This window comes from Crinia signifera, chromosome 4, assembly GCF_055691185.1.
Source record: "Crinia signifera chromosome 4, ASM5569118v1, whole genome shotgun sequence".
In the NCBI taxonomy this organism is placed as follows: Eukaryota; Metazoa; Chordata; class Amphibia; order Anura; family Myobatrachidae; genus Crinia; species Crinia signifera.
The window spans coordinates 160,130,689-160,156,870 of record NC_139220.1 but is presented as its reverse complement, the minus strand read 5'-3'; the positions used below and the strand labels follow the sequence as shown (position 1 = coordinate 160,156,870).

At 42.9% G+C, this 26,182-nt stretch overlaps 1 protein-coding gene across 4 annotated transcripts in view; it reads right to left on the bottom strand.

The window, feature by feature from the left end:
• Positions 1 to 26,182, bottom strand: part of PLXNB2 (plexin B2) — a 199,550-nt gene that overhangs the window by 79,494 nt on the left and 93,874 nt on the right. For 2 of the 4 annotated variants that reach the window (XM_083182863.1, XM_083182864.1), the window contains one exon: positions 16,466 to 16,522. The exons of the other annotated variants lie outside the window; for them this stretch is intronic. The gene's annotated coding sequence lies outside the window, so the exon portion shown is untranslated. The remainder of the gene's footprint in view (positions 1 to 16,465; positions 16,523 to 26,182) is intronic. 4 annotated transcript variants of the gene reach the window in all.

The following is a 26,182-nucleotide window of genomic DNA, read 5'->3' as shown; positions in this document are numbered from 1 at the left end:
CTCCCTTCTTGAAATTAGTGCAGAATTAGCATAAAATTGTAATAAATACAAGTTATGCCTGGGAATGTGGAATCCAGAGACAAGCACACTATTAAAAAAGTTTTACTCTAAGGGGGGTATGCAATCCCGGATCATGACGGTCGGTCTGTTTCGACAGCAGTGATCCTGGGCCGTTTGCAGTTTCCCATGCAGGAATTCAGCAGATGGGATTCAATGTCCCGCCTGCCAATCGTCGAAAAGGGGGAGTGTTCATTTAAACGGTCGTGGATTGTCGAGATACAGCCAGGATCACAATAATCCATGGCCCTTCAGCAGACCGGGCCCGATATCGTTAATGTGGTCAATAAAGACAACACTGAATAGGCACCCACCGCTATTTCCCCCGATTGCATACCCCCCTAAGTCACAGAGGAGGCAAAGTGAGGATAGTCCATACCTTCCAGCTGTCCCAATTTTGTAAGACAAACCAGAATTATTTTTCTCATAGGAGCACAGTTTTCCCAAAAGTGGGCATTTCAGTGGCAACAATTGGTGTTTGGGTGGATTGGGGCATAGATTAATTTGTGCCAACTACTTGCATCTAATTATTGGAAGGTAGCACTGAATTAAATATGGCTGATACCCAACCACAACCACAGTGTTGTGCAATAAAAAGCTTGCAGAAAGGTTTACCAGTTAACTTTTACACATGGTAAAATGATCTAATCCAAATCCTGATAGGACCACCGCACACATTACTGATGCCTGATTTGGTGCTGCTGGGTAGGTTAGAAAGAGCTGGAGGTTCAACACTATCACCGTAATAAGACAATACCTTATGGGAATACGTACAAAGCAACAACTGCTGTTCAAATGACGTTAACAACCTTTTATAGCATTTACTACAATAAAAAAAATAAAACCTCTTTTCATCTTAACAAAACCATAAAAATAGGGATTTAATTCTATACTGACTTGCAGATGTTAACCAGGGACTGCCTTGGTCAACTCTGTTTTAGGATCGTATGAAACCTGTTATTTTGGAAAGAAATGTTCAAATTAAGCAGGGTTCGAGGCAGGAGTGCCTTTAAGCTCCTTCGTTTGTTGCATATGCCCAGTGATTTGTAGCCATCTGATTTGCCTGGCATATAATAAAACCCAGATCTTAGTATCCATTGGGACTGGGTAAGGAGAGTGCATTGTGTGAGCTTACAATGGGTTCTAATAGGGAGTTTAGTTTGCTATTTTGTATTTCCAGGAGTATCATACTAATCTTATTGCTTGTTTACATTTTCTTACTGTTAACTTTACTTTATCTTTTCCAGTGTCCAACTTCACTCCTTTTATACCTTTCTCCACATACATGTATCTACTAAATTTTAGAACATTCAGATTTTGCCTCTTTTGTGCCTTTCCCTTTTCAAGGTTGAAAATATTGTTTTTAACATGCGCGTGCATTCTGCTGTGCAGACAATTCACCAAGGACAGTCCCACGAGGGACTGTCCTTGGTGGCCTCACTAGTAGTTTTCGGAAGCTGTTCCTTGCAATGGTTGGCATGGAGTTGGCCTTTTGACTTTACTCTCTTCATTCATCGAATTTCTTGGTGGACATTGGAGTACTGCGGTGACTTTTTTAATTTAGCATTTGCATTCCTATAATGCATGATTAGACAGAGGCTCAGAAACCTGTCTTATTTGAACAGAGACTGACCCAAATTTCAAGCTGTGCAGGTTCCACAGCAAATGGAACAGCACTGGTTGGAATATTAAGAAAAACTTACAAGAGGACCGCTGATCATAAGTATTGCACCATTTTTGGGAGTGTCTTGGAAGTTACAACTATTATAAACACTGCTATATGGGAATGCAAATGAATAATGCTTTACTTTTCACTACATACTGTAAAAACACTTTGACAGACCGCTGCATTAACAAGGACTGCTATACAAAATGATTCACTGCAGTAGCAGTAACATTTGCTCTCCTTTGAGAGTTTTTCAAAAACGGCAGTTTTAGGAACCATATCAATTAATGTATATTATTTTATTAGAATTTAATTAATATTGGCCAATATTGTGCGCTTGTATTTTATGTGAATTTTGACCTATAGATTGTAAGCTTGCAGCAGGGCCCTCTAACCTCCAAGTCTGTCTGTCGTTACCCAGTTTGTTTTATCACTGTCTACCATTGTAAAGCGCAACAGAATCTGCTGCGCTATATAAGAAATGGCAAATAAACAAATAAATAAATAAACTAAGTAAAACATTTTCGTAAAATATTCCAACCAGCGCGGTTTCATTTGTTATATGCTGCACTATATAAGGAACTAAATAAATAAATATATATATATATATATATATATATATATATATATATTTGGTTATGCATTTAAAGGGGGCAGGTATTTTCTTTCTGTCTCAGCAGCAGGTTGGAATACCATAAAAGACCAGCGCTCAATTGATTTTTTCGAGAGTTGTTTTGTTTTCCACAGCAAATGGCCCTGAAGTTTCATGAGCAGAGTCTACTTCATGCAAGGCTTACATATTGTCAATAGCGCTACATGCTTCCTTGTGCAAGGCGAATACTTGTGACTTGCTATTTTTGGAGAATGTGAAGTATACGCCTCAATTTTTCCCCTAAGGGATCCGGATTCGCTTTTAGACTCCTGGAAGTATTCTTTGGTACTTGTGTAGCTGTTTCACGGCGCATGATATATTGGATGCGATATCGGCCGATATCTCGGATGAGATATCGGCCGATATTTCGGCTGAGACACCGGCCGATATTTTGATGCGATCCGAATCGATTTTTGACCTGTTCATAACCCCACTATCCACTAAGCATGGAGTTGATTTTATATAGTGTGGCGAGCGCAGCAAGCCCCCGAGCCCAAAGCGTGGCGAGCCCCGCGAGGGGCCTCGGATTACTGCGCTCACCACACTATAAAAAAATCCAACTACATGCGTAGTGGATAGTGGGGTTATGAACAGGTCAAAAATTGCTTCCGATATATCAGGCGCCGTGAAACCACACAAGTACCTATTCTTTTTAGGGTTTAACCTCCCCCTGTCCCTCATTATCATGCTTGTTACAACAAAATAAGATACTTAGCACTTATATGACAGGTGAGACATTTTGTGTTACAGTCAATATGACCCTGTCTAAATGATTGGTGGGGCATTCCATTTTTAGGGGGACAAACACCACAGTGTGAATTCCCCTATGTTAGATGGTAGTGTACCGTAGTTTGCCATCCGCAGTATTTGAAATGGTTAGACTTTTTGACATGTGGTGGAATTGATGTGATCATGCAAACCAAGCCAAACTTCTATGCCACGTCTACTTGCTGGCGGCATGGTAGAGTTGTTTGGTCAGATATAGTGGCTATCTGGTTTGGGGGGAGGGGGAGAATAGATCCTTTGATTATAATTTGATTATTTAGTTAGGTAGGTAATCAGAAAAATTATTTCCAAAACAGTGCTTTACAAGCTTCTACACATTACAAGTATGAGTTTCTCATCTTTGACATTTGTCCTTTGATTCTTTCATACAATCTCAGTTATACCCAGAAAAAACAGCTACAACTGCACAACCAGCAAGAAACAGCACACCGAGGAGGTTTGTTAGTGAAACCGGCACAGGAAGGAATGATAACCACAGGATTCATAAAAGTATGTTACAATCATTTGGAGCTCATTATTAGCTTCCCAAATGGATTTACCCATAGAAATGCAAAAACAAAAGCATATGCATTCCAAATAATAATACTAAAAACAAGTGCATGTAAAAACACCAGTGAGGTTTGGTGAGAATTGAAATTATTTCTACAATTACATCTGTGCATTACAGTATTGTAGTAAAAAATGCAATGTAAAAATGTATGTAATATACCACAATAAGGTGGGTGTTTTAAGACAAAACATACAATCAGGCACTTACCATTTAAATAGTTTATTGAGTTGACAATGCAAATTGCCACACAATAACAAAACCAACTTTTAATAGTATTATTTGCCCACAAAGATTATATATTTTATAAAAAAACAAACGCAAACATGTTAATGGATTCCATTGAAAATAAAAATATGGTGGTTGATGAAGGAAAACTATTTTTTTTTATGACAACTCTTAAACAGTAAAAGTATCCCTGTAATACAGATTAAATCATATTGTAGTTATTAGCAAAGCATAAAGAGGTCAATCAAATAAGGAGCAAGTTGGGCCTCAAAGCTGTTCTTAAGACACACTAAAGGCCCCCATACATTAGGCCGACTTGTCCTTAGGACAAGTCGGACCCAATTCTCCTGTGAGCCGCCCAGGAGGCTCACATACAATTTGGCACTTGATGAGCCAAATTTGACATGTGATAAATCGCTTGCGATTTATCACGTCGGGGAGCAGGGGGCGGGCGGTGAGGTACAGGGGGGGGGGCGGCGGTGATCCTCATCAGGGGGAGCAGTGGGGCGGGCAGCGGGTCCCTGAGCGCTTGACTGGCGGCGCCGGCGAGTACTGACCTGGCCGGGGCGGTGTGATGATCACAGTCTCTCTCTCATTCAGCAGCACTGCGGGAGCAGCGGGACAGGACGAGCAGTGGCGGGTATTAGATTTTTAAAAAACCTGTCAAATGACTGGCCGTTCTCTGATTGGCTGAGAGCTCTCAGCCAACCAGAGAACGGCCAGTCATTTGACAGGTTATTTTAAAAATCTAATACCCGCCACTGCGCGTCCCACTCCCGTCCCGCAGCGCTGCTGAATGAGAGACTGTGATCATCACACCGCCCCGGGCCAGGTCAGCACTCGCCGGTGCCGCCAGCCAAGCGCTCAGGGACCCGCTGTCCGCCCCACTGCTCCCCCGGTTGTCTGCATGCATATGCCTGTCAGGTGGGCAGGCATATGCATACAGGGAGGTCGGACGTGATCGTACATGCTGACCGTCCGACCTCCCAGATCCGGTCCGATGCGCACGGGACCGTGCATCGGATCGGATCAGATATCACACACCCGCGGTTTTGGGCCGATTTCACCCGGTTATGGGCACAAAGTGAAATCGGATGAAATCGTCCCAAAATCGCATAGTGTATGGGGCCTTTACACTACAAATTCCACTTGCAATTCAGTTGCAAACTTGCATTGGTTTTTCAAAGGAAAGTCACACTTTTCTGTGCACATCTACTTAGCAGGTAGAAAGGTAGGGAAAACCTTTATATTAATGTAAAAAAAGTAAATAAAATGTTCAGACATATGGGTCATTCTATACCATTTAGATGGGCCGAATTCGGCCCCGTTCCGATGGTTGATGGACTGCGCATGTGCAAGTCCACTGTGCGAACGGCTGCTTCAATTTACAATGTCCCCGGGCTGTTCGCACAGGGCAGTGTGGGCAGTGAATGTGGGCGTCCCCATGAAAATGCTGCCGACGTCAGCTGCCGGTTGACTTCAGTGGAAATGCCGCATATATAAGTCAGTCTCCACTGACTTATAATGGCGTGGCCTGCAGAAATCATTAGATGGTCGATTCGGCTGGGAGTGCCATTTGGGACGTTGTAAGCTGTGAGCTTCATAACTTACCGAGTCAACCAGAATCAGGGCCATAGTGCAGAATGATCTGGTGAACTTAGTGAATTTTTATGATCTGAATGAATAATCATGCACTTGGACTTGGAGGTGGTTTACATATCATAAAATATATAGTCTGCAAAGCTTGCGAGCACAGCCCTTCTACAATTTTGACAAACTACCCAGTTTTCTTTATCCCTATTTCTAATTGTAAAGCATAACAGAACTTGCTGCTCTCCGTAAGAAATTGTTAATAATCATGTACAGGTTGAGTCTCCCTTATCCAAAATGCTCGGGACCAGAAGAATTTTGGATAACGGATTATTCCGTATTTTTAAATATTTTTATATTTGAATGATGTATCTTGAGGTATCTTGCATTTATGTTGTATAAGCACATCAAACACATGAAATACACACACATATATATTTATGCATGAAACAAGGTTTCAAAACATGAAACAAAGTTTATGTACAATCTCAGACACTGAATTTGAATGCCAAGCAATCACGTCCTTGCACATATTTAGTGGCAGTTAAATATGTCCCCAGTAGGTTTTTAGCAAAAAATAAAAGTACATTTTGGAGACCATGGTTTTCGGAATAATTTGGATAATGGATATTTGGATAAGGGATACTCAACCTGTATATAATTTCTAGAAGGTGATTTTTGGTGACTATCCCTTTTTCTACTTTCATACTTAACCAAAATGGATAAATGAGGTACAGGTTGAGTATACCTTATCCAATATCCATAGTTTCCAAAATGCAATTGTTTGAATGTATTTTTTTGGTAAAAGAACTACTGGGAACATGATAAGTAACTGGCACTAAATATGTGCAAGAAAATTATTACTTGGCAATCAAAGTCAGTGACGGACATAGTACACAAACTTTGTTTCATGTTTTGAAACCTTGTATCATACACAAATAAAATGTGGTTGTGTGTAGTTCATGTGTTTGATGCGTATATACAACATAGATGCAGTATACCTCATTGAAATAAAAATATTCTGAAATATGGAATAATCCGTTATCCAAAATTCTTCTGGTCCTGAGCATTTTGGATAAAGGATACTCAACCTGTACCATTTTGAAGATAAAGTTCTCTGCTTCCGAGGAATTGTTCATTTAGAATTGCATATTGTATGGTTTGTTTAAAAATCGAAGTTAAAAATTCACCAAGTTCTTTCCCTGGATGCATCGATACGGCACGGCTAAGATTATCAGTTTTATTCACAAGCAAAATTTTAGCACGGGCCATCTAGTTATAATTATAATACAATGTCATAATCTATCTTTCACAAACTCACTCCTAACTGAATTGACCCCATAGTGTTTACAGAAGTATAAAACATTGAAAGTTAATAGATCTAAATTTGTAACTAAGGGAAGCGGAAGCAAAACACATTTCTGCAGTGCCTAACACAGAGTATAAGCAAATGAACAATACAAGAAAACACCACCAATGCAAGGGAAGAAACAGATGGGGTAGAGAGTGAGAATGGAACAGAGGGTTAGGATGAGAGATCAGATTCAGGTTTACTCAAACATATGATTAGGTGGTTAGTAGGACAGGTAATAATGATTAGAATAAAACAAAGATGACAGCCTAATTGATACATCTTCAGAACCCGTAGATGTAGAGAATTCCAAAGGTAGGGAGCACCACAGAAAATGTTGAGAAGAAGGAACTGGAGGAAGTAATCATGGTCAGAAAATATAGAAATACATTTGTTATTCTCATCTGTTCTCCAGCTATATATCCTACAAGGGCAGTGGCTTTATTACCTGAGTGGAAATGAAGGGAGACAGCTAGCATACTTGTCTAGTTCCATTTTTAATAAGAACCCAGTCAAATAGGGACCCCATTGCTTAGAATCTTAACCAAAGGAGAAGTGAAATATATTTTTGAAAGGGTACCGTAACAATAATGTGAATGCTATGCTGTGATGAATAGCTAGTGCTTTATAACAAACACAATTATATTATCTTTTTTTCCACATAGAGAATATTTGACACTAACTTCATTCCAGAGCTCAACACAGACGGCTGTCATTTGTGTTGAGTATATCACTGTTCCCTCCCTAATTAGCCCATGAAGTCACGGATCATTGGAGGCTCTCTTAGGGACAGCAGAACACAGCTTAAATGTGGAGTGGATTTTCCCCCCTCCCTCTCCAAAATGTTTCCATGGTGATGCCTACAATATGGTTCCCTTGAGAGCTGAACTCAAAATGCAGAGCAGGAAAAGGAAGAAAAAAAAAATCATGAATTTCTAGCATTTCTCAGCAGTCAGCACACATTGCGCTTTTATTTTTAAAACTTTCATCATACAGTATTTATAAACCCAAATATGTATATTTTTAGAACAAAAATGTAGTAATTTTTTGTTGGTTTAGTGGCACTAGAGTTTCTTACAAAGCAGGAAAAAAGATATATATATTATTTCGCAAGGTGATGCTTATCCTTTTTGTTTGTTTCAACAGGGACCCCACATGGAGGTTATTCCTAACAGAATATACAGCTTATCCATCAATCAGTATATACCCTCAAACACAAATTCTAAAGCTCTGTACACACTGTGAAATATTGGCTAATGGCCAATTTTGACTAAGCGATTTTGACAAACTAATGTTAGTCTATGATCTAGTCAAAATTGCCTTGCCTGCAGTCTATCTGTGCTAGGATATACTGACGTCAGTATTTAGACCCCTCTTGCAGTCACCACCAACAATCTGGTTACCTTTGCTTTACCATGATAGGCTAGTGTCCCACTGAATGCTGTCCAGGAAAAGAGTGAGTGGTGGATATGGTTTAAATGGTAAGTACTTGGCGTAAATGTATTATACCTGCATCTGGGATACCAAAGTCGGTGCCAGACACTTCAAAGCACACCCGACTAGCGCTGATGTAGTGTGTCACCTCCGGCAGGCTCTACTAGACACGCAGGAGATCTTGCCCATCTCGCAAGATCTCCTGTGCAGTGCAGAGCTGGCATCTTTTGTCCCTGCGAGTGTGGTTCAGGGTTCCGACGTCGGGATCCCGACTGGCTGGACACAGACAGCGTGGCGAGTGCAACAAAGCCCCTTGCAGGCTTGCTACACTCGCCACGCTGCGGGCATAGTGGCTCGCTAAGCTCACCACCTATTCTATTCTCCCTCTATGGGGGTTGTGGACCCCAACGAGGGAGAATAGTCGCTGGACGTCGGGTATCCATGCGTCATTATTTTAACAGTCGGGATCCAGACGTCGGGTAAATGACATTGTCCGGCACCCGTCAATGCTGTGGTATATGGGCAGTAACACCTGCCGCTGTTGATATCGATAGCTGTGGGTGTCGGAACAGATATCACTACTCACAGTTCATATTTTGCTTACAGCATCGGCAGGCTAATTTCTGAATAGAGGCAAAAAAGAGAAAAGAATTGCACTGTGGATGCACACCAAAGAAAAACACAATATCCTAAAACTTAGCTTTTAATTTTTATTCAGAACTAAAAAGAAGCGAGACCTGCTTCCTGTGCAGATTGTTTATATATATGATCTCACAGGGTGATCTCCTTCTGGGGTTTGTGAAATATTCATAGAATTAAAAAGACTTTAGACATACCAACATGTAACATACATATGTGACGTGCGTTTAGCACAAAAAGAGAGAAAAAGTGATTTTATAGGGATAAAAAGTTCCCCTAAAACTGGCTACAAAGGATGCTGTGAGTTGGTTCTGATAACGTTCTTTTAGGATTTAATTCCTAAATCAGTCCTCAGTGTCGGATTATACCGAATGATGGGTGACCTACATGTGGGGTAAAACACAAAAGTGTACAACCAGCGGCAATAAAGCACATAACAGGTAAAATACCATCTAGTAGATATTAGGTGCTGACCCACAGAAGAACATTATAGGCCCTTTTGAAAGTGGGAATTAAATCCCCCAGAGAGGGATATTTACAACATTCCCTTCTCTGATTTAGGAATTAAATCCTAAAAGAACGTTATCAGAACCAACTCACAGCATCCTTTGTAGCCAGTTTTAGGGGAACTTTTTATTGTAAACATATATGGGAGGTATGGAATAGGAATACAATAGTGTGACCAGTGCAGCGAGGCACCATGCCCGAAGCATGACGTGCGAGGGGCCGCTGTATATATCTACAGTGTCTATGTCGACATAAGATTACATACACACAAAAAAATCATGACAAACTCATGTCGCCCTTGCTTATGTCAACCTTTTTGGAATTGTCAACCTAAGGTATATTGATTTTTTTCGGTGTTGACCTAGTCACTGTCTAACATTATACATTGTCTATAATTTATACAGTAACCCTCCAGTACAACCTATACATCATTTTCTTTTTACTATGAAGGAGTCTCTGTAGCCCTACAAACGCTGGAATTTCCATGGCTTAATATGACACAAACACCTGCAACTTTTTACATGTTCTGACCTAAACAAATTATTTTTTCATTTAAAAAATACATAGCACAGCCTTAGAATGCCAACATATGCTAAAAGGAAACTAGAGCAGCAAAAAAAGGGGGGTTTCACAGGCCATTCTATTTAGTGCAGAATGTGAGGCCTAAAAAGGAGTTCAGATTACAAGCTGAAAGTCCAGGGCATACATCCAAGGGAAATTCCAGCGAGTTACACAGTAACCCAACATGCATGAAATCGAAGGACAGATGCACTAGTCAGGTACTAAGTGAAAGTGAAAGTAATGCAAAGCTAACAATTATCTACAAAAATAATCAACAAAATGGCATACCAGAGAATGAGGCACTAGCTGGATGTTAACTGCATACCTCCCAACTGCTCCGGTTACCGCGGGAATGTCCCAGTTTTTTCGGGGCATTCCCGTGTCCTGTTCCCGCAGGGGGGCAGTTGGGAGAAGCAGAAGGCTGAAGACTGGGGTCAGAAATGAGAGCAGCTCCTGCATCGCCAGCATTTAGTTCTAACAGTAGGTGTGGGTGGTACTCACCACAGCAGGGGATAAAAGTGGTTAAACAGTATTAGACTATCCCTATAGATTGTAAGCTTGCAGCAGGGCCCTCTAACCTCCAAGTATGTCTGTTGTTACCCAGTTTGTTTTATCACGGTCTACTATTGTAAAGCGCAATGGAATCTGCTGCGCTATATAAGAAACTGTAAATAAATAAATATTAATAATTGCTGGGTGCTTGGTAAAGCAAGCCCTGAGCAGAGCTAAGCACAATGCACGTTTGTGTTTAAAGTAACTGAAAAAAGAAGCATTTGTGATGTTTAATCAGGGCCGGTGCTAGGGTGTCCGGCGCCCTCCTGCCAACCTGTAAAATTTGCGCCCTCTTACAAATACTGATGTGGTCAGTCTTATCTGCATTGTGCATGTGCCTGTGCCTAACCGTGGCCTGTTCATGGGAGCATACACACCATGTGATTTTATGAATTGTGGGTGCATGCACACCCATGGCACAGTGGGTGACAGGAGAGAGATAGAGGTGACAGGGAGAGAGTCAGCAGGTGACAGCAAAGAGAGGTGAAATGGAGAGAGTCAGCTCATCACAGGAGAGAGGTGACAGGGAGAGAGTCAGCGGGTGACAGGAGAGGTGACGGGGAGAGGCAAAGAGTCAGCGGGTGACAGGAGAGGTGACGGGGAGAGGCAAAGAGTTAGCAGGTGACAGGAGAGAAAGGTGACGGGGAGAGGGACAAAGTCAGAGGGTGACAAGAGAGAGGTGACAGAAGAGAGGGGTGAGAGTCAGCGGATCACCGGAGAGAGAGGTAACAGGGAGAGAGTCAGCAGGTGACAGGGAGTCAGCAGGTGACAGGGAGAGAGTCAGCAGGTGACAGGGAGAGAGTCAGCAGGTGACAGGGAGAGAGTCAGCAGGTGACAGGGAGAGAGGCAACAGGGAGAGTCAGGAGATCACAGGAGAGAGGGGTGACAGGCAGAGAGTCAGCAGGTGACAGGAAAGAGAGGTGACAGGGAGAGAGTCAGCAGGTCACAGGAGAGAGATGTAAAAGGGAGAGCCAGTGGGAGACAGGATAGAGGTCACTGGGTGACAAACAGAGCTATGCGCCCCCCCCCCCCAAAAAAATAAAAAAAATAAAAAATAGCAATATAACATTGACTCCCCCCACACATTGTTAGTATGCCATTACCCTCCTTCCTGTTTATTTGCAGCAGAACTGACCTGAGGGCGGCATTGCTAAGCAGCTGCTGTTCTATGTGCAGGTGGTGTGGGAGCTCCTGCTGCAGGCTGATACACTGTCCGGGCTGCTCGGCTCACCTAATGCCTGCCTGCTGGTTCCTCCAGTACAGTCATGTGACTTCCTGTTCTCGTCTCAACAGGAAGCAGCACAGCATTAGGACAGGAGGAGCTGCCCGGGGTCTGCTGTTAGAGCATACAGCTGCATAGAGCTTCAAAAGAGGGAGAGGGAGTAGTCACAGCTTCCCATCACTAATCTGCCACTGATGGTGGGAGGCCGCGGTGCTGCTTCCCGTGTTGTTGTTTGACAGGACAGCAGGGGAGGTATGGAGCAAAGGGAAGCGGTGGACACAGCCAGGTATCGGACTAGAGAAGCCGGTACTTAGTTTCACTGTAGTTTCACGGCGCCGCCGCGCGCACACTCTGGCTCAGAAACTTGGCAGACTGCCAGAGGCTCTGATTAACCGTGCGCGTGCCGCTCTAGCTGTACTGACAGCTACGTAAACAGCAGCAGCGCGCTGCCCAGGCGCTGGCAGGTCACTGTGGTACTTGTAGTTCCACAGTGAAATAGGCAGCGTACACGCCTGCAAGCCGCTAAGAAGGAGGGTGGCGCCTGGATTTAGGCGCCGCTAAGAAGGAGGGTGGCGTCTGGATTTAGGCGCAAAAGCCAGGCTCCCTGGGAGCCGCAAAGGTGGTTTAGCATCTAAATTTAGAGCCGCTAAGAAGGAGGGTGGCGCCTGGATTTAGGCGCAAAAGCCAGGCTCCCTGGGAGCCGCAAAGGTGGTTTAGCATCTAAATTTAGACGCTAAAGCGCCTGGATTTAGTTGGGTGTAGGGGTACATCTAAATTTAGATGCAAAAGCATCTAAATTTAGCTGGGTTTAGGGGTACACTATTAAAGCCCGTCCACAGTGGCAGTAGTCGACGCAACAGCTGTCGACCGTGTAAATCCCACTATCCACGCCCACCCGAAGCGTGGCGAGCCCCGCGAGGGGCGGCGGTACGCGTCCTACGACCTTTTCATACCCCCACTATCCACGTCGGCGTGGAGTTGAGAATAGAATAGTGTGGCGAGCGCAGCGAGCCACCGAGCCCGAAGCGTGGCGAGCGCAGCGAGCCCCGCGAGGGGACGCGGATACCTTCACAGTTATACGCGTCCCCTCGCAGGCTGCAAAGGTGTCCGTGGCGACGCGGACACCTGTGAAGCCCGCAAAGGGACGCGTTTACCTGTGAAGGTATCCGCGTCGGCTCGCTGCGCTCGCCACACTATTCTATTCTCAACTCCACGCCGCCGTGGATAGTGGGGGTAGGAAAAGGTCATAGGACGCGTACCGACGCCCCTCGCCACGCTTCGGGTGGGCGTGGATAGTGGGATTTACACGGTCGACAGCTGTTGCGTCGACTACTGCCACTGTGGACGGGCTTTAATAGTGTACCCCTAAACCCAGCTAAATTTAGATGCTTTTGCGTCTAAATTTAGATGTACCCCTACACCCAACTAAATCCAGGCGCTTTAGCGTCTAAATTTAGATGCTAAACCACCTTTGCGGCTCCCAGGGAGCCTGGCTTTTGCGCCTAAATCCAGGCGCCACCCTCCTTCTTAGCGGCGCCTAAATCCAGGCGCCACCCTCCTTCTTAGCGGCTTGCAGGCGTGTACGCTGCCTATTTCACTGTGGAACTACAGGTACCACAGTGACCTGCCAGCGCCTGGGCAGCGCGCTGCTGCTGTTTACGTAGCTGTCAGTACAGCTAGAGCGGCGCGAGCACACTCTGTCTGAGCTAGAGCGGCACGCGCACGGTTAATCAGAGCCTCTGGCAGTCTGCCAAGTTTCTGAGCCAGAGTGTGCGCGCGGCGGCGCCGTGAAACTACAGAAGTACCGAGAAGCCTTCATACTGTCTCTCACAGTGTACCAGGCGCAGCAGCAGGGATGCAGAGGAGGGAGAGGCGCCCCCCTGCTTTGCAGGTCTTGCTGAGCGGGTAGCGCCGGCCCTGTGATTAATCCCACTTTAACTCTCTATTTGGAGTGTATGAATGTTCTATTCTCTATTCACACATACTCAGTACAATATATTATATAATTTGTTTACTACTTTTATGGTGTACTCTAACAAACACATTTTAAAAAAAAACAAAAAAAACATTGATATACATACATAACTTCATGCGTGCAAAGTAACTAGATTGCATGGCGTCTTTTCCTGGTGATCTAGGAGATGGGATGCTGCCTGGTCCCAGTGGGTATGTATGGGTCAAAGAGTGGACAGAACTTAGATTGACAGTCACTAGTTCTGGTGTGAGGTCAGCTGTGCAGGGAGTGGAGCACCTTAAACATTCTGACATCCGGCAGTGTGACCAGGGGCTGGACTATCTCCCCAGGCAGTCTCATGCACACAGGAGCACCGCCCTCTGTTCACTATTTTATTGTATTAATAGTTATTTATATAGCGCACACATATTCCGCAGCGCTTTACAGAGAATATTTTAAAAATTCAGTCCCTGTCTTACAATATATATTCCCTACCACATGTACACGCACACACATTCACTCTTGGGTTAATTTTGTTAGAAGCCAATTAACCTACCAGTATATTTTTGGATTGTGGGAGGAAACCCGGAGCACCTGGAGTAAACCCACGCAAGCACAGGGAGAATATACAAACTCCGCACAGCCATTGTGGGAATCGAACCCATGACCTCAGCACTGTGAGGCATTTAATAGAACTAATAAACATCTTCTGGTTTTGAGAAATGCCTGCATCTGTTATTATCCTGAGGCAATGGCATTACTAGGGGTGACAGCAAAGTGCCAACTCCTCGTCAGGAGCTGGGTGCTGCACTGTAACATTACTTACAGCACCCAGCTACTGTCACAGTGTAGGAGCCAGCACTGCAGGTTTTCTGATGCAGCCACATGTCCAGACCCCCGCAGAAAACTATGGTTTGAGCCATGAAGCCACACCCTCTACCCGCGAGGCAACCATCTGTCTTGCAAATAAAAGCAGTATGACCACAGAAACCGGTGGGTAATTGGCAGTTAAAGGGAATGTCTATACCCAACAGGTTGCTAAGCACTCCTCCTTAAGGAATGGCAACATGTATAGATTGTAAGCTTGCGAGCAGGGCCCTATGACCTTAAATGCAAAGGGATAACAAAAATATTTGAATGTTGTTATACATATTCACAGACCTAGAACATGTAAAGAAGAGTTATACAGACCACCTTTGTCTATCAATAAGACTTTAATACCACGGAGCCAATACCTTCAACAGCATGAGACTTTTACAAGTTTGTACATTGTATTCTTATCATTGTAGAGACAGAAGTAGAAACAAATAAAAAGTTTCACTTTTCCAGGGGATGGGTGTAAAGAGATCACCCACAGACATTCTCTGCTTGCCAAGTATAAACCAGTCCAACAAGACTTGTTTGCAAAAGGTGTCAAAAATAAGAAAACATTTCTCTTTATTTCTGATTCATTGAAGACAACAGCAAATAGGCACAGATTAAAACATGACTAATCAACATAAGTGAAGGTGATAAACGCTTCTTAAAATTTTTACTTTATCCATTAGTGAGTCTCTGTCTGAGCAGTGAATACGCTACAATTGGGACATTGCGATCCAGAGTGGACCTGTAATAGGGTTGGGATCATTGGGTCAACCTAATGATGGTCAATAGTTATTAGGTCGAAACCGTTGGTTCGATGTATAGAAAGTATGGCACAAGGTCGACAGGTGTCTAGGTTGACATGGGGCAAGGTCGACAGGTGTCTAGGTGGACACATGCGTTAAGTCAACATGGGTTAGGTTGACATGGACACAGTTTTAAGTGCACCGCGTCCCCTCACCATGCTTCGGGCACACTATTTTATTCTCCCACCACGCCCTAGTGGATGGTAGGGCATGAAATACCACCTTTTGGCACATGTCGGTTAAAAGATAAAGTGAAACCCCCCATGTCGACATTTTGACTGTCGACCTAACGCATGTGTCGACCATGTCACATGTCGACTTAGACACCTGTCAACCTTGCTGTATGTCGACCCAACGGTGTCAACTTAATGACTGTCGACCATCATTAGGTTGACCAACCGACCGTATCCCTGGAATCAACCAACTTCTACACATACAGTATTACTTTTATTCCTTTCACATCGCAAACAAGGGTCGGACCCAGGATCGCCTGGTGCTTTCACATTAAACCCGGGTTGACCACTATTTCTTATAACCCACTTTGAATTGCTGGGTTGGTCGACCTGGGTTATAAGCTGTTGTGCTTTTACACCGCACCTCGACCCCGGTCTATATGTCAAAAACCCGGCAATAACCTGGGTCCAAATTGCGGTGTGAAAGGGGAATTAGTTTCCTCTACCCTATATATAAGGCCAGTCAGCATGACAAAAAGGAACAAGAGAGCATTAAACGGCCAGCACAGGATTATATCATGATGCGGCACCTGGCATGCATTCAGGTACCGCAATCATTTGCACAATGAAACACTTTGCTTGACAAAAAATGCCGAATTCTAGTAACTCAGATTAGAGAATGGTATTGATGAAATCACCAATCATGGGCATCCCATAAGTGGTTAGGTTGATCAAATGTGCAGACAATTCTATAAAACAGCAAGATAAAAATGTATTCTGCAATGTTGTACTATACTTGGCCAGTAAATTCATTTGCATACTAGACAGCTTTTTTTTTTAATAATAGAAAATAAAACTGTATGGTCAACAGATACTTACAATGTTTGTTTTTTATATTTAACTTCAGTCTTCGGAATCTGTGCCCAAGATTTCACCCTGAAAAGAAACATACCAAACAATGGCTATATCGTTGATGACATAAGTATTGTGTAATGTCTAAAACACTTATAGTATAAGAGATAAAATAAGAGATGTGACCAAATAATCTTCTGACCTAAGAAACCTTGTGTAAGATAGTGGCAGGAAAGTGCTCAGAGGAATGTGCTAGCTAATGCAGGCACAACAAAAATACCCCTCCTGACAAACTAGAGAATGCGCTTTCAGTAGAATGACTCATTCTCCGATCCTATCCGATGTCACATGCACACATTAGATGCTTTCACTTTGGCATCAGGTCACGCCATAACAAAATAATTGATTGCTAGTAAAAGTTTTGTGTTTTCTGAAGGACTGTTATTTTACAATTTTTTACAGTCACTACACACATAATATCAACTGCTGATCAAGACCACCATAGCCTCTGTTTCACAGATATTTTGTTTTAAGTCTCTCATCCTTTAAAGAATCGAAATATAGCTAAATCGACTTTTATCCCCCCCCCCCCCCCCCCCCCCGGAACCCTTGCTCCCCGCAGTCTACTGTCCCCCCAAACCCCAACAGATTGAATCTAATACCCCATTAGATTTTTCACCTATACCTAAACTCAGCCTAACCTCAAGACTCCTCCCCTCCCCCCCCTTTGCACAGTGCTTAAACCTAACCCCCCTGCCTAACCCACTCTGGCATACTTCCGTTCGGCATCCCGGGAGTAGGAATTTCAGTGCCAGCATTCTCATTGATATCAGGATTCTGGCACCGGTCCCCTGGTGGTAATGGGGATGCCCTCGTTCATGTTCCTGATTACCAGAATGGTAAACGCATCCCAAATAGACGGCTTGATTGTTTCATAAAGTCTCCCAGGTTTTCAATATAATTGTAATGGAGGTTTCAGTGCTATAAGGTGTTCGTAGGTGCACATAATGTTGCATTTAATGGTCAGCACAAATACTACTACTATCAAAAGTGGCATTAATAGGGTTGCTGCACCCTGTTATCTTGCTAGTTATGAGGGGATTTTTTTCCACCTGCAAAGGTGAAATAAATATCCCCCATAACTCCTGGCTTTGGGACTAATTGGATAGAACCAGGGGATCGATTACTCTGGTAATCTTTAGCAGCTAATTGAATTCTGCCCTAAGCCTACTTTATTCTTCAGTGTATATGAGTGTGCTCTGGAGGGTTTATTGGATAGGCACACACTACTGTATGGTGTGTACCTAGCTCCAAAAAATACATTCCATCTTGTCCAGATATAGAACGGCCTCTGAAGAGATAACTGAACATTTTGGAATAACTTTTATTCATACTTAGTGGGCCTTTTAATGCATGGAGTTTTTTTTTTCACAACAACAATTGAAACTATTTTCAATATACTTTCTGATTAAAAAAAAAACAAGAAAAACATAAAGGACACTTGATGAATTAAAAAATGAATATTTTTTAGCACTCCAGATTTATTTGACACTAGATAATTATAATGGTATTGCATAATAATTGAGGCTGTATGCAAAGTCTAACCTATGGTACAAAGTATAATTGAGCTTCCCCCGCTGATCTGCCAGCTAATGTAATTATTTTAAGACCCGTCTACTAGTTCACCTTATTATTCAAGAAAGATGTTGATAAAAAGAAATAACATTTTTTTTCTCAAAGGCTGCAAAACAATAGTTATAGTAATAATTAAAGTAAAGGCATTGAAATATAGGACCTTTTGTGCTTGTTCAAAAATAAAGTATTTAAATAAGCTTTTGTGAATATTTAATAAGAAGAGAGCTGATTTTGGGCACTATTATAAAAAAGAAATCCAAATGATGCTGCAGAAAAACCTGGCAGTAATAGAAGCACTGGCAATGCAAAGTTTATTAAAATGCAGAGTTTTGAAATGTAAAAGACAGTTATCTATACCCGCTAACTGAGACATGCCAAATATGGTTGCCACTGTATGGTAGACTGTATGGTTGTGGTTCCATTATGTGGCATTATGAATATACAGCATAATGGGTGGATTGTACTAAACTGAAAATGCGGTAAAACCCACGTTATCTGGGTTTTTTCCGCATATACATATGCATTAAAGCCCCACCTCCTGGGTTTTGCTGCAGGGTGTGTTTGTGTGTATGTTATGCCACTCCAGCTGACGTAACCCCTTAGTACCCCAAGAGCTGCCCTTTACAATACTAATCGCATATGTTAGTTCATAAGCGATAAGTATGATTGTCATGTGTGGCGGGGATCTACCGCAACTGCTTGGTACATCCCACCCAATAGATGGGTGTGCCTGAACACCAGAGGAGGAGTGCCCAGACTTCAGAAGTACTGTGGGCCAATTTCTAAATGGAAATAGTTGGCAATTAAGCTATTCCGTTTTATCCTGGTAAACTGGCTGCATGGAATTAGGTAAAATAACCAATGTGACTATGGCCCTCCAGCTGTTGTGAAAGTAGAAGTCCCATCATGCATTGCCACAGTTTTGCTATGAAGGAATGCTAAAATGATGGCAAGGCATGCTGGGCTGTGTAGACAATGTAGAATATGAGAGCCTCACAGTATATAATGTAATATCCTACAGAGTTTTCAGTTGTTTCACGTTACAGTGTAGGGGAAGCAAAAGGAATTCTAAACATGTGTTCACCATTGGCCTAACCTTTGTCACTACTTTTTTAGAAACAGCTGTAGCAGCAATCCCAAGAGACAAAAAGATGGAAAACAGGACCTTAAAAGCCTTCTTCCTAGGCCAGATGTTAAACAAAATAGGAATAAAGGCATAAACACAAGCTTGCATACATTTTGGCACGGTGTTCCAGGAGAATGTATGCGTAATGGAAAGGATACCAATAGTGCCATGGCCATGATGACACTATTCCATTAACAACCTGATAGATAGGCAGTATGGTAAGGTGTTCTCTGAAATCCACTGCATTTACCACAAGACATGCCATATCGTTCATTAGCCCTTAGCACAATTCCTAATGACAACAACACAGAACAGGAAAGCTGCTGGATGGCCATCTGTTATGTGCAGTCAAATAACAACTTACAAATCAGTACACATAATCAACGAATGAATTAAAAAAAACGACTCAATTAAAAAAGTAGTAATTAAGCAACCAGTTCATTAGTACAGGAGAAACATGAAGGACACTTATTTCATGTTGGTTCCAAAAATAGAAAGCAATCCTGCTGCCACCTATGTGAAAGACGGCAACTGTAGAGGGTGTGGCTGGCAGCAATTCAACTATCACTTACAGTTACACAGATTGTTAGGAGAACAAAAATTTGCTGAAGCCAGCATCTCCGTTTGTCTCGTCCAAACTTAGAGGAGATGGAGTGCTTACCTTTCTCATTATTTCACTATGTATAACCTTAAAAATAATCATCTCTATAGACTACTAAAATGAGAACATTAAGGTACATAATCTAGATGAGGGCAGTAACAGGGAGGAGCGGCTAATTGATGGAGGGGTTAGATTTTAAACCTTATGTACAAAAACCACAGCAATAATGACATGACATACAGTACTGACAACAGCAGTGAAGAGGTGAAGAAGCCACTATTGCCTGCCCTCTGGAATATCCAAGACTCTTGTGGGTACATTTACTAAGATTGGAGTTCTATTGAATAGGGCATGTTGCCCATAGCAACCGATTATATTCTATTGATTACATTTAAGAATGTGCTAAATAAATAAGAATTAGAATCTGATTAGTTGCCATGGGTAACATCCCCTTTTCAATAGAACTTCCATCTTATTCGCACATGAGCGCATGGACCAGAATAAGGTCCCTCATGTAGTAATGATAAAGTTGTGGTATCATCTTACCATACCATGGGAACTGCCAGCTTTTTCATTGCAACGCTGATGAAACGCTGGGTGTTCCCATGGGTGCTTCCCCCGGCCCGCAGCCCCACGCCGCACTGTTGTGTGCAAGCACCCAGCGAACACTGTGTTCTCCGTGGCCGCAGAAATGCGCATGCGCAGAACGGAAACATTGCGCTCCTGTGCAAATGCACATGGGAGCGCATGGACCAGAATAAGGTCCCTCATATAGTAATGATATAGTTGTGGTATCACTCAAAAAATCATTTTGCAGTTATTCAAATATATTTACAATAAACAGATATTTATCATTAGATTTAGAATGCTATTTTCTTGTTTTCCAAGTCTTAAATGATAACATTTTGCATGTACAAACTGGGATTATCATCTCTCATCCTAAAGTATACCATCACAACATGTGTGAACTATTTCATCACATTGGATAAAATGTAAACATGTCCTGAAGTTAAAATAGCCACTGGCATTTTATTTGCACAGCAATTATATTTTTAGAAAGCTGCTTGTTCCAAGTTTTTGCATTTACCAGGTGGCATTGTATAAATAACCTTACAGTGATCCTTGAAAATTGGTAAAAACAAATATCAAATGTGCATTTCACATGCATTTTATTATTATTATTATATATATATATATATATATATATTTAATATATTGTTATGGGTTCTTTGATAGATTTATAAAACTGAGGACTTGGGCCCTTATTGTTCACTCGCAAGGGCTAATTCCTTTCCCATGGACAAAACCATGTGCACTACATGTGGGGTAGATGTAACTTGTGCAGAGAGTTAGATTTGGTTGGGGTTTTACTTCAAAATGAATTCTATATTGCAGTGTCAAAATAAAGTCAGTATTTTTCCTGCACAGAAACAAAATAACTCACCCAAATCTAAATCTGCACGTTACACCCCCCCCCCCCCCCGCAGTGCACATGGTTTTGTCCATTTGAGAAGGAAGTTGCCGTTGCGAGTGAACCAGAATAAGGGCCCTGGTGAGAAGAATTCCCCTTTCGCATTGCATCTATATCCTAGGTTGACTGAAGACTGAATAAACTGTGGTGAGCAACATGGCAATTCAACCTCGGTTATAAGACGGGTTAAACCCGGGTCTCCTTTATAATGGGCGACCAGGTTCAGTGAGAGTTGGGCTCGAGCTCAAAATCCCCGGTCCCACCCAGTTTTAACGATGAGAAAGCTGTATTTGAGGATTAAAAATAAACCCACAGATTTGAAAGAGGGTGTACTTATTTCATATTACGATGTATATAAACACTTTTACCGGAAAATTCTGTTCTTGGGTCTTTTCTTTTAACTACTTTCTTAATAAAAGATTTTAAAGGATAACCCAACAATAACACAGCAACACCTTTTTCTGAAGGCCATGCAATGTGATCTAAAAGCATAAAATAAATCTACAGTTCCAGTTTGGAGAGGGTGTAAAATGCATTTGTTCCTTATGAAAACATGTAAAAGGGCACAATAATTATTGAAAAGAAGGCCCTTCAAAATAAATGAGCATGGCAGCCATCAGGAATGAAAAGATTGCTTTCCTGCAATAATACTTTCATAGCCAAAAAGTGAACTTGATAAATAAGCACCTAGGTGAGTAGAACTAGTGATGCCTTAATCAGGGGTGTCTTTAGAGAGGAGGAGGCCCATGTGCCGCCTTCTCGGCCAGGCCCTTTCCTCTCTGCTGGATCCTGGGATTGGCTCTAGGAGCAGTAGGGTCTGAGTGCTCTAGTGCTCAGACCCTACTGCGCATGTGTGTCAGCTGCACTGTGGAGTCTGAGCACCAAGACGCAGACCGCTGAAAAATGGCTGGCGTGTGGGCCCCAGGGGCCCGTGTGCACCACGCTTACTGCACTCATTACAGATACACCGCTGGCCTTATTGCATACTTCACAGAAAGCCCTTTATTACAAAACCTACTGCAACAGGCCTTGTGCACAGACTATTTTTAAGTCTAAGTGATTGACTGTAGAGTAAGAAAAAAAAAAAAAGAAAAGAAAAAACAACTCCATCAGCAGGTGACAAAAACAAATGTATGAACAAAAAAATTCTACTGCAATTATGAATCATTTACAGCTTAAAATGAAGCTCTTGAAAAACAAGTCAATGCCAATTAGTTTGCACACATACAGAAAAAAAACCCATACATATTCTAAATTAAGTCACAGCAAGAATAGGACTAAGCAGGAGCAAGTTCATTACAACTTTATAAGGATTACTAAAATATTAGAGAAATTTGGAGCCAAAGGCGCAATGTTAAGGCATACAGAAATCATTCCACATTTGACTAAGGGCCTAATTCAGATCTAGTTGCACAGACGCGAGGATGCAGTGAATGCTAAGGCTTTGTGAAGCATCTGTTTACAATAGCAGCATCTGCAATCAGAGTTCTGCATGTAAAGACACAGCATTGGATCACCATCATGACCAATGGCTGTTGGCACGCCTGCTCTGGGTACAATGCAGACCTTAAACGCGCTCACCATTTTGTAGAACAGTCCCTGTCAGCTCCCCTGTCATGCAGCTAAGAAAAATGTGATCATGTAGTATACATTCTGCACGTGCTAAATGGGTCCTGCGCATGCGGAGAACACCACACATTGGCTTTGTATGTATACCATCAGTGTTACATACTGTACAAAGCCGAACACTGTTCATCAAAATAATTTTTGACTGTTGTAATGGTCAAAAGGCAAAAGTTGACACATGAAAAAGGTTGACATACAAAAGGTTGACTTGAAAATATTTTTGGGTGTCAGTGTCGACATGGACACCATATAAATGTACCGTGTTCTCTCGCATAGCTCACTGCACTTGCCATGATTCGGGTACACTATTTTATTCTCCCTCTATGCCCACTGGGATGGTAAAGCATGAACATGTCATTTTTGTTAAAGAAATCATGAAAAATTCATGTCTACCAATTGTCCATTTCAACCTTTTTCATGTCTTTTACCTTTCAACCATTAGTGGTCGTCCTTTTGCATGTTGACCTATCCACCACATCCCTTCTTATGGCAGTTGGGATGCTGGGGTCGGATTCTGACCACAAGAACCCTAACTCAAGTTCTCCCACATTTTGAAAACTACACAAGTTTCTGCACTATACATATAAAGGAATTTATCTGTGAATAATCGGTACGGCAAAATTGCTTGATTCAGTGTATTCCCAATAGTGAATGCTTTGCAATCAACACTGCTTTTGAAGATTTTCTCTTCTGTAAAGTCCTGACCAGTTAGTTGACACAAGAGAAAATTAAATGGGATTCATTCATGCACGTTCAATTATTACAATAAACATGAATTAGAATGAAGGAAAATTGTCCAATGGAAATTGGAGGTGGACAACTGGGGACAATGGGGTTTATTCAATGCTCTTTAGCAAGCTGTGACGGTGAGCAGTGATTGCTCACCGTCACACCTCGCATGTCAGTATTCGACTGACTTCCCTGCAACCGCCGATTCCACCTCGCCAAAACCGTGAGGGTCACGGCTAAATGCAGCGGGCTCCCTGCATTAGCTTTGAACAGGGCCGGCGCCACCACTAGGTAGCTCTAGGCATTTGCCTAGGGCGCTGGCCACTGGAGGGCGGCAGTTCGCCCCTCGCCCCCAGCATGGAGGGTTAGCGCATGGTGTATAAAGCTGGCGGCGTCCCTGCAGTGATTAAGGTGCTGGAGCGGGCAGGGTTGTCCGTGCCGCGGGGGTACCTGCGGTGCTGTGTATAAAGCTGGTGGTGGCAGGGTCCCTGCAGTGAAAAGAAAATAACAAGCGCTATACAGCGGCGCGGGAAGCGCTTCTGGGTTTGAAAACACTTGCCGCACGCTGATTGGTTGAGATTCAGCCAATCAGCGGGTGGCCAGTGTTTTCAAAATCAGAAGCGCTTCCCGCACCGCCGCATAGCGCTAGTTATTTTCTATTCACTGCAGGGACCCCGCCGCCGCCAGCTTTATACACAGCGCCGCAGGTACCACCGCGGCACGGACACCCCTGCCCGCTCCAGCACCGTAATCACTGCAGGGACGCCCTGCAGGGACACAGTGCCGCAGGTACCCCCTGTGTGCTCCTGTCAGACGGCGCAGCAGGTATCCCCTGGCACCGGGGCGCCCCCACCCCGACTCGCCTGGGGCACTCCGGTGCCTTGCACCGGCCCTGGCTGCGAACCTCAGCGTTTGGGGGAATCTTTGCCGGCTTCTGACAGCGAGGACTCCCCGGAACGTTGAAATGGGTGAGCAGCCGGCGCGGGGGTTAAATGGCGAGGATGGCTTTTCCTTCCCCTTAAACAAGCCATCCTCGCCATTAAACCCTCTCACCGGCCGCATTGAATACACCCCACTAACACAATGGCACAGCTATATATAGTGTGCAATGTACTGTTCATGTCAAACTAACCTAACAAAACCAATACTTCCCAGCAAACACTAATCCATGGTTTTAGAAGGATAAAATAGTGTATGACAAGGAGCAAAGGAAAACTGGAACAAAGTAAAAATAATACTCCCCTCCCTCCAACGCAAGCAACTTTTTAGCGCCGATGTGTACTATATTATATGGTCAACAAAGTGTTAAGTGAATAAGCAACCCATGTACTTGAAGCATATGAGCAATGAGCACATGCCCTGTAGAGCTGAATAATGCTTGGTAAGCATTCCCACAACTGTGTCATGCCATAAACTTAAAGTATATCCTCCAAACACAACACGGGTTACACAGTCACTTTGCAGCAGACCAATAAAAGTAAAAAATATTCTAGCACACAAACATCAGAGGCTATGCAAGCTTCCCTGGAGATAGGTTGGCTGCAGATGTTATTTTATTCCAGAAACCATTTTGTTCAGCTGCAGAGCTCTGAGCAGACAATTCAAAAGCTAAATAGCCCTTGTCTAATGGTTATGTCATTCATACACAGACACAGCGCTGCTCATTACCATGGTAAATTGTGGTGTTTAATGCTATTTGGTTCTACTGAGTATGTGATGCATGTTACCTACACAAAGCATTAAGTAATGGTGAATGGATTCAAGCAGTATATGTGCTCCCTGTTTATACTTCACAACACTTTAGCGTCATCATAATAATAACATGAAATAATAATAATAATAATGTGGATACCCACCTAACGAAAAAAGGTAAGGATCAAATATTGCATTATAGAACGTCTTTCTTAATAAAAAAATTGATCAATAGAACAGGCAAAAAATGTTCCACAATCATTACTACAAAAATCGACATGCCCCTCTTTAAATGAAAAGAAAAAATATATATATATATTAATATGATTTATGTTGGCCATACACACTCCAATATAGACAGATCTGCTAAAAAAAAAAAAAAAAAAAGATCAGCCTGGCATGCCAGTTCAACCAGCAGGCCCGTCCAATGCAATCATTTGTATGTCGGCTGCATTAGACAGTGTAAACCCTAGCTGGGAAGTAACAGGGAAAGGTCTCCTTCCCAGGGGAGGAGTGAAAATATTGTGGCCAATGCACTGGAGATCCCACAGCATAGGTCCTTGTTATCTGCAGTGCCGGAGGCAAAATACCTTTGCGTCTGGCAGACATTTTGTCTGAATGTATATGTTAATACAGCCTACACACGGGGCTATTTCGGCCCATCATCTAAGTGATCTGACTAGAACGCTTAGAAAATGACCCATATCGCTCCATATGTAGGAGCGATAGCGATGCACAGACCTGTGCGTCGCTTTTACCGGATGATTAAGATCCTGCATGCAGGATAAATCTAGATACATCGCCAGTCAGGGCCAGTGCTCTCACCGGAGAACACAGTGCTGACACATCGCTGTACACCAATGT